The sequence below is a fragment of the Glycine soja genome, chromosome 8 (genome assembly GCF_004193775.1).
Source record: "Glycine soja cultivar W05 chromosome 8, ASM419377v2, whole genome shotgun sequence".
Taxonomy (NCBI): Eukaryota; Viridiplantae; Streptophyta; class Magnoliopsida; order Fabales; family Fabaceae; genus Glycine; species Glycine soja.
Window position 1 is genome coordinate 37,804,199 of NC_041009.1, and position 8,011 is coordinate 37,812,209.

General features: G+C 36.1%; 1 non-coding gene across 1 annotated transcript; it reads right to left on the reverse strand.

Annotated features, from left to right (window-relative positions):
• Positions 1-6,694: 6,694 nt before the first annotated feature.
• Positions 6,695-6,801, reverse strand: LOC114424870. The gene has a single exon (XR_003669160.1). It is a non-coding gene; the product is annotated as a small nucleolar RNA R71 (small nucleolar RNA).
• Positions 6,802-8,011: the final 1,210 nt, after the last annotated feature.

The following is an 8,011-nucleotide window of genomic DNA, read 5'->3' on the forward strand; positions in this document are numbered from 1 at the left end:
TCATGTTCAATTTGTTGGTAAGTTTAGGTCTTTTAATCCAAAAAAGGAAACTTGGTTACCATGTGAGAGTAATTTGGATAAATGAAAATAGTTTTGGTTGTTATATGCATGAGTATTTCGATGCTTGTTTGCAACAATGTATTATGCAAAAGTACCTACCACATAGAGAGTGGCTACGCAATTTGGAATCAAGAAGTTTCAGATTGTGTGATTTCATTCTCTGGCACCAAAGCTATTGCATTGAAAAATTACTGCATACCCAAAATTACTTTAAAAAATTGCAAACAATATTACTTGGCAAAAAAGCAGTCTAAAGCTACTCTGTCATCATGGACCTCATGTATCAAAAGAAAATACAAATGGTAATGATGCTGATGTTGCACCTGAATTTTCTCCTTTGAAAATTGTTCAATTTTGAAATCCTTCTCAAGACTGTTGATGTGACACCCTCTACCCCTCACATATATACTAAAAAAGAAATAAAAATTCAAATATTAATTAAAAGTATTTTTTTTACATTTTTAAATACAAGCCTTTCAAAGGGATAAAATGTTCACATTCACTTTCTTCTACATCATATAATAAAGTCATCTTGGTTCAAACAAGACCATCTAAGACTTCATACAATTAATATAAAACCCTATGCCCCAATGCCACATCCTATCAGAGCGTTGTGTCTTGACGTCCTTCAGCACAAGATTCCTTAAAGCAATTCACCTAGTCATCTGCTCCCCCGAACATAAAGTTCAAGATCATCACTGGATCCAAACACAAACAATACACGGGGAGTGAGTTATCACATTCCTAACTAATAGAGAAACAAGACAACTAGATATACATATCATATAAACCAAATAAAACTTACTTACACGTAATTCACGTAATTTCATCACTTTGTCATTCAAAGTTCACTTTTCAATCATCAATCACATCACACAAGAATCACACACTCTGATCAAGACATAATAACACGTCAATTTCATATACACAATTAGCAAGCGTATGAGATAGTGAAAAACCACCCTGGGGCGCTTAGGAGTACATAACAAGACACACCACACAATGGATTTGTCAGGTCACTCTCACTAAGTAAGATCATAGGGAGACCAGTTAGGGTCACGATGTTTTGCAAGAATGCTCCAACCATATGGGATTAGCATAGGCTTAAAGGAGCACTCAAACCCGGTGACCCCCAAGGCCTACACTCCGAAGAGTCCGTCAGGGCCTCTCCCTCCTGATTCAAGTCCAACCCCTAAAATCATTTTAGCACACAGACACTGCTCGTGAATTATACAATACCCATGACCTCACACTCGTGTGTTAAACACGTACAACATATTGCGCTACAATTTAACACTGGTTCCTAAATAGGAAACCTACACTTTCTCTTTAACACTGCGCATTTACACTTTTCTCAAAATAACACTGGTCGGGTTATTATACAATTGACAGCTTACAACACAAATAATGTCACATCAAGAGTTAATCACACACTTATTCACAACCAAAACTCATTCACAATTTCACATCTCATAATGTCACAGTCCACCATCACATGTTTTCACGTATCTCACAATTCAACACATGTTCTACTTTACACTTTTACTCAATCTCAATAACAATATTATAATCTCAAGGCAACACATTATTCCATAATTCATCACATATTTCATTTATAAACACTGCTCATGAATTATACAATATCACGACCTCACACTCATGTTTCAAACATGTTTAACACAATTGTGCTACAATTTAACACTGGTTCCTAACTAGGAACCTACACTTTCTCTTAAACACTGCGCATCAACGCTTTTCTCAAGATAACACTGATCGGGTTATTGTATAATTCATAGCTCACAATATAATTGTTGTCACAGCAAGTGTCAAACACATACACTTATTCACAGTCAAATATCACGCCCATAATTTAACATCTTATAATATCACATCCACCATCTCATTTTTGACATGTATCTCGCAAATAGACACATTTAATTTTATACTACTCAATCTTCACAATAATATTATAATACCATTATAATAACTTATTACACCTTATAACTCATATACACATCACACAATAATAATATTTGCATGATACAAAACATATATATGTATATGTATATAGTAAATTAAACTACATTGTTTTTAATCAAAGAATTTCTATAACAATTAATTTAATATTACATCAAAAGAAATTACCACTAGGCATTAACATTACAATTTTCTCTAATTTATATTATTCTAGTATTACAATAATTATATACGCATAACATGTTGATCATCCTCGTAAAAAAATTAGAACAATTTAATAATTTGTATAAAATAAGTCATCGAATAATATTGTTTAAAATATAATTTACGTTAATAAAAAGAACTTAATTTTTCTAAGGGATTCACACTCAACACAAGAACACATCAATTTCATAGCAATTTCTCATTGGGACATCAACTGATTCATCAAACATATATAATTCACTGTAATAATTAAAAGGATAAAATAAAAATTGCAAAAATACCCCGAAACCCATTCCAATGGCTATCTCTAAGGATCCTTACACATGTTCTCACTAATCCCCAATTGTGAATAACTCATCCCTTACCTCTAAGCGGACTCACGTGTCTTCCAACAGCGATAGCGGCATCTCTAGCGGTTCCCAAAGATTCCTCCAGTTTTTCCTTCGACTGTTCCGATAGAATTCCCGAACGTCAGAGAGACGGAGAAGAGATTAAAGCCTCCACTTGTACTGTCTTCATTCGATTCCTTTTTCTCCCTCTACAAATATTATCTCGCAAATCCCAACGGTGAAAGTGTGCACAATTGAATTTCGAATAACATATCAAAATTTCATGAAACTCCAACGGTTAACGAAACCGGGATCATAGTTTTACCTAGACAACTCTGGGTTTTTACGGGAAAGGAAAATGCTACAATGCGAGGGGTATTTCTCTTAGCTCAGACATGATCCCGTCGGAATTGGGTTATGAACGTGCTGCTCAAATTTCACGACGATCCAACGGTGAACGAATCGAAGATCGTCGTTTTTCTGAGATAGGTTTGGTGGGCTGCGGGAAAAGAAAGGGTTTTGAGTGGAGAAAAGAGAAAACGAAAATGAGGGGAAAATGATGCACCTGACTTAACATAGCTATTTATACCTAGGGTACTCAGCCTATTATTTGCTCTTTATTTACTTATTTTTTTACTAAAAAGCTTTTTAAATTTATGTTAAAAAAAATGGGATGTTACAGTTGACCCAAGAGATGGAGGCTTTGGAGGAAGACTATGGAGATGGAAATGGGAAAAATGAATCAAGGCAATTTATTGAGGGGTTAATGGATCTTGAATAGAGAATCAATAGACTGGAGACAGTGATTAAGAAATTATAAAGATTGCAAAATTTGGTCACTGTTGAACAAATTATTCTTATAAACCAAATCTTTAGCATTTGTTAATATGTTTTACTTATTTCTTATACTAGCAAAATTACATATATGAATGCTTAGCCTAAAATGAAAATATGACATGATCTTGTAATATTAATGCCTTAGTTTCACATTTGTTATTTGTTATTTTGCCTTATGATGTGCCATCATTTTCTCCTATTTCTTAACCCTTTTTGCCCCATTTTAAATACTGATTAGTCTTAATTGTCAAATTTATTAGGCAGTTTTATTATTTGGGCCCATTCAGCTAATTTGATGTTTTTAATCTAATTTCAGGAATTAATGAAGCATTGGGTTTGAATCCAGAATTGGGCTTGGGCTTGAATCCAGAATTGAGCTTGGACTTGAAGAGGGCAGACTATTTTATTCTACAAAATTAGATCTTATCTTATCTTTATCTTATCTAGATATTATTTAGATTTGATCTCATCTAGATATTATTTAATCTAGATCTTATCTTATCTAGATTTGAATTTCTCATCTAGATATTATTTAATCTAGATCTTATCTTATCTTATCTAGATTTGAATTTCTCATCTAGATATTATTTAATCTAGATCTTATCTTATCTTATCTAGATTTGAATTTAATTTATTTATGGGCCTGGATTTAAAACAGATTTGTAAGCTTTGGGACTGAAAAACTATATAACAGCACCAAGGTTCTAGTTTAGGCTCTCTCTTCGATTATTCGTTTTTAGTTTTAGTCTCTCTCTTCTTCTCTCTCCTATTTTCGTTTTTAGTTTTAGGATTTTCTTAGACACTTTTTTGTTTTGCAATTCCAGTTTTGACTTTTCATTTTAGCAATAAAATTTCGTTCTTCAATCTATAATTTCGTTCTCTATTGATTAATGGAAGGCTAGATTTTCTGGTGTTGTTCCTTTTGAGGACGAAGCCCAACTCTCTTGAGGTTTCGCTTGCAATGTGGTTTCCTGGCAGTTTTCCCTTCACCAGTTATCCCAATTTCGTGAATATTAATCAGTGCATGCTTCGTGTTCGATTAACTGCCTCTGAGCCTAACTTGCGTTCATGCTTAATGGACGAAGGGCTAATTGGTGTATGTGGTGCCTAATCACGTATTGAAAACCCTAAGTTGATTTTCGCTTAGTAAATTGAAATAGGGTTGGATTAAGTGGTTGACTGTTAGGGACGAATTCTCCATAACCTAGGATAAGAGAGTGGCTTCTGAATCAGAGGAAACAACCCGTTTTTAGTATTAGTAGTTTCGTATTCCATTTTATTTGTTCTGCTCTTTAATTACCAAACAACCAAAACCCCCCCCCCATCGTTACTGTTACTGTTACTGCAAGTATATTATGAACATTTGGCTTGTCACTGCTCGTTGGGAAACGACCTAGGATCACTTCCTAGTTACTGCATTTTCATGTTTATTTGATTCGGGTACGGCCTCGATCAAATTTGGTGCCGTTTCCGGGGAGCAGTGTCCAAAGGTTCATAATAGCTAGCTATTGTTGTGTGTTTAATCCTTTCGTGTTTTATGTTTAATTGTTAGTATTGTGTTAGTATGTGTGTTAGTGTTGATTAGTTCACTGGTATTGATAACAGACAAATCCAGAATCCATATATCTAGGCTAATTAGACTTGTCAGGTTTTAGCGATTTTAATATATAGATTTTAGTCCTTATTTTCATTGTCGGTCTTCCTTAGAAGTAGTTAGTCCTTATTTTTTACTGTTGGGTTTTTGGAGTAAGTATTTAGATTTAGTAGATTTAGATCTTATTTATTTGAATTTCTTAGAAGTAGTTATCTTTATCGCAATTTAAATATTTTATCATATCTTATCTTATCTATTATCTTTATCTTCTATTTTGATCTTTCAATCTTTTATCTTCTAATTTTATCTTTAAATATCTTATCTTTTCTTTACCTTATCTTCTATCTTCTATTTTAAATTCTTATCTCTTGCTTTTAAATTGGGTTTGCATTAATCTAAATACAAACAAAGTCCCTGTTTCAGTCTTGGGTGTTTTGCTGTGAAGATTGTGCTTGAAAACAGAGTAGTAGTAGAAATCAGCTTGCGGAAAAACAGGGTAGTAGTAGAAATCAGCTAGAGACGGATTTTAGCGACCACCCATGCTGAATTATTTGGGATTTTTTGTTTTAGTAGCTAGGGTTGTTATTTTTGGCTGAATTTTTTTGTGGTAACTTCTTTTAATCCATATTTTGTGGGAAAAATAGCTAGAGCCTTTAGTTTGGTCAGATTTGAAAGTTCCAAAAAACTAGCAAATTTTGTGTTTGTCAAAACTTCAAACGGCCATAACTTTTGCTCCGGTTATCAGAATCGCAATTATTATATATGCATTTGGGGTAGAAAAAAATTTCCTACGCCGTGGCAGCTGCCATAGGCCGGCTGAGGTCTCCATCATCCAAAAAAACCGATTCTGTCAAAAGTTTTTTATTTTTCAAGTTTTATTCACTTATTTTTCTTAACCTACCATTTTTAGCTTTCATAGTTAGACTTTGAATTTTTGTCTGAAATTTTTTGTGCTATCTTCTCATCATTTTATAAGGTTGCTCACAAAATTTCAAGTCATTTGGATATCATTTGAGGGTACCTGTAGTTCAAACCTACACCTTTATTTACATGACAAGGCAACTAGTTGTGTGCATGCTGAATGTAGTGTATGACTAGAGGCAATCCATCTGACTTACAACCCTTTGATCCTGAGATAGATAGGACATTTCATAGATTAGTTAGGCATCATTTTATACCTTTTGATCATTCTGAGCATTCCATAACTAGTGAATCTGTGCATTCTGTTATTGGTGATTTTGAACATCCTGATCTTGAGCATTATAATTTTGAGCATTCTGATTTTGAACATTCTGATTTTGCACATTCTGAGAACATGGCACAACCTCCACCTCGTGAGAGGACTCTAAGGGAAATGGCTGCACCTGATTTCACCTACGAAAGCTTGTGCATCCAATACCCTGATGAGGATGTCCCATATGTTCTTAAGACTGGACTGATTCATTTGCTTCCAAAGTTTCATGGCCTTGCAGGTGAAGACCCGCACAAACATTTGAAAGAATTTCACATTGTCTGCTCTACCATGAAACCCCCAGATGTCCAAGAGGATCACATATTTCTGAAGGCTTTTCCTCATTCATTAGAGGGAGTGGCAAAGGACTGGCTGTATTACCTTGCTCCAAGGTCCATCACGAGCTGGGATGACCTTAAGAGAGTATTCTTAGAAAAATTTTTCCCTGCTTCCAGGACCACAACCATCAGGAAGGATATCTCAGGTATTAGACAACTCAGTGGAGAGAGCCTGTATGAGTACTGGGAGAGATTTAAGAAACTATGTGCCAGTTGCCCCCACCATCAGATTTCAGAACAGCTTCTTCTCCAATATTTTTATGAAGGACTCAGTAATATGGAGAGAAGTATGATAGATGCTGCTAGTGGTGGAGCCCTTGGAGACATGACTCCTGCTGAAGCCAGAAATTTAATTGAGAAGATGGCCTCCAACTCCCAGCAGTTTAGTGCCAGAAATGATGCCATAGTCATTAGAGGAGTGCATGAGGTAGCTACAAACCCATCTGCATCATCTGAAACTAAGAAGCTTGAAGGCAAACTGGATGCGTTGGTCAACTTGGTAACCCAGCTGGCCTTGAATCAGAAATCTGTACCTGTCGCAAGGGTTTGTGGTTTGTGCTCCTCTGCTGACCACCATACAGACCTTTGCCCTTCCATGCAGCAACCTGGAGCAATTGAGCAGCCTGAAGCTTATGCTGCAAATATTTACAATAGACCTCCTCAACCTCAGCAGCAAAATCAACCACAGCAGAACAATTATGACCTTTCCAGCAACAGATACAACCCTGGATGGAGGAATCACCCTAACCTCAGATGGTCCAGCCCTCAGCAACAACAGCAGCCTGCTCCTTCCTTCCAAAATGCTGCTGGCCCAAGCAGACCATACATTCCTCCACCAATCCAACAACAGCAACAACCCCAGAAACAGCCAACAGTTGAGGCCCCTCCACAACCTTCCCTCGAAGAACTTGTGAGGCAAATGACTATGCAGAACATGCAGTTTCAGCAAGAGACCAGAGCCTCCATTCAGAGCTTAACCAATCAGATGGGACAATTAGCTACTCAATTGAATCAACAACAGTCCCAGAATTCTGACAAGCTGCCTTCTCAAGCTGTCCAAAACCCCAAAAATGTCAGTGCCATTTCATTGAGGTCGGGAAAGCAATGTCAAGGACCTCAACCCGTAGCACCTTCCTCATCTGCAAATGAACCTGCCAAACTTCACTCTATTCCAGAAAAAGGTGATGACAAAAATTTACCTAACAATTTCTGTGCAGGTGAATCTTCTTCCACAGGTAATTCTGATTTGCAGAAGCAGCACATTCCCCCTCTTCCATTCCCTCCAAGAGCAGTTTCCAACAAAAAAATGGAAGAGGCAGAGAAAGAGATCTTGGAAACGTTTAGAAAGGTAGAGGTAAACATACCTCTGTTGGATGCAATAAAGCAAATTCCAAGATATGCCAAATTCTTGAAGGAGCTGTGCACTAATAAGCGGAAGCTT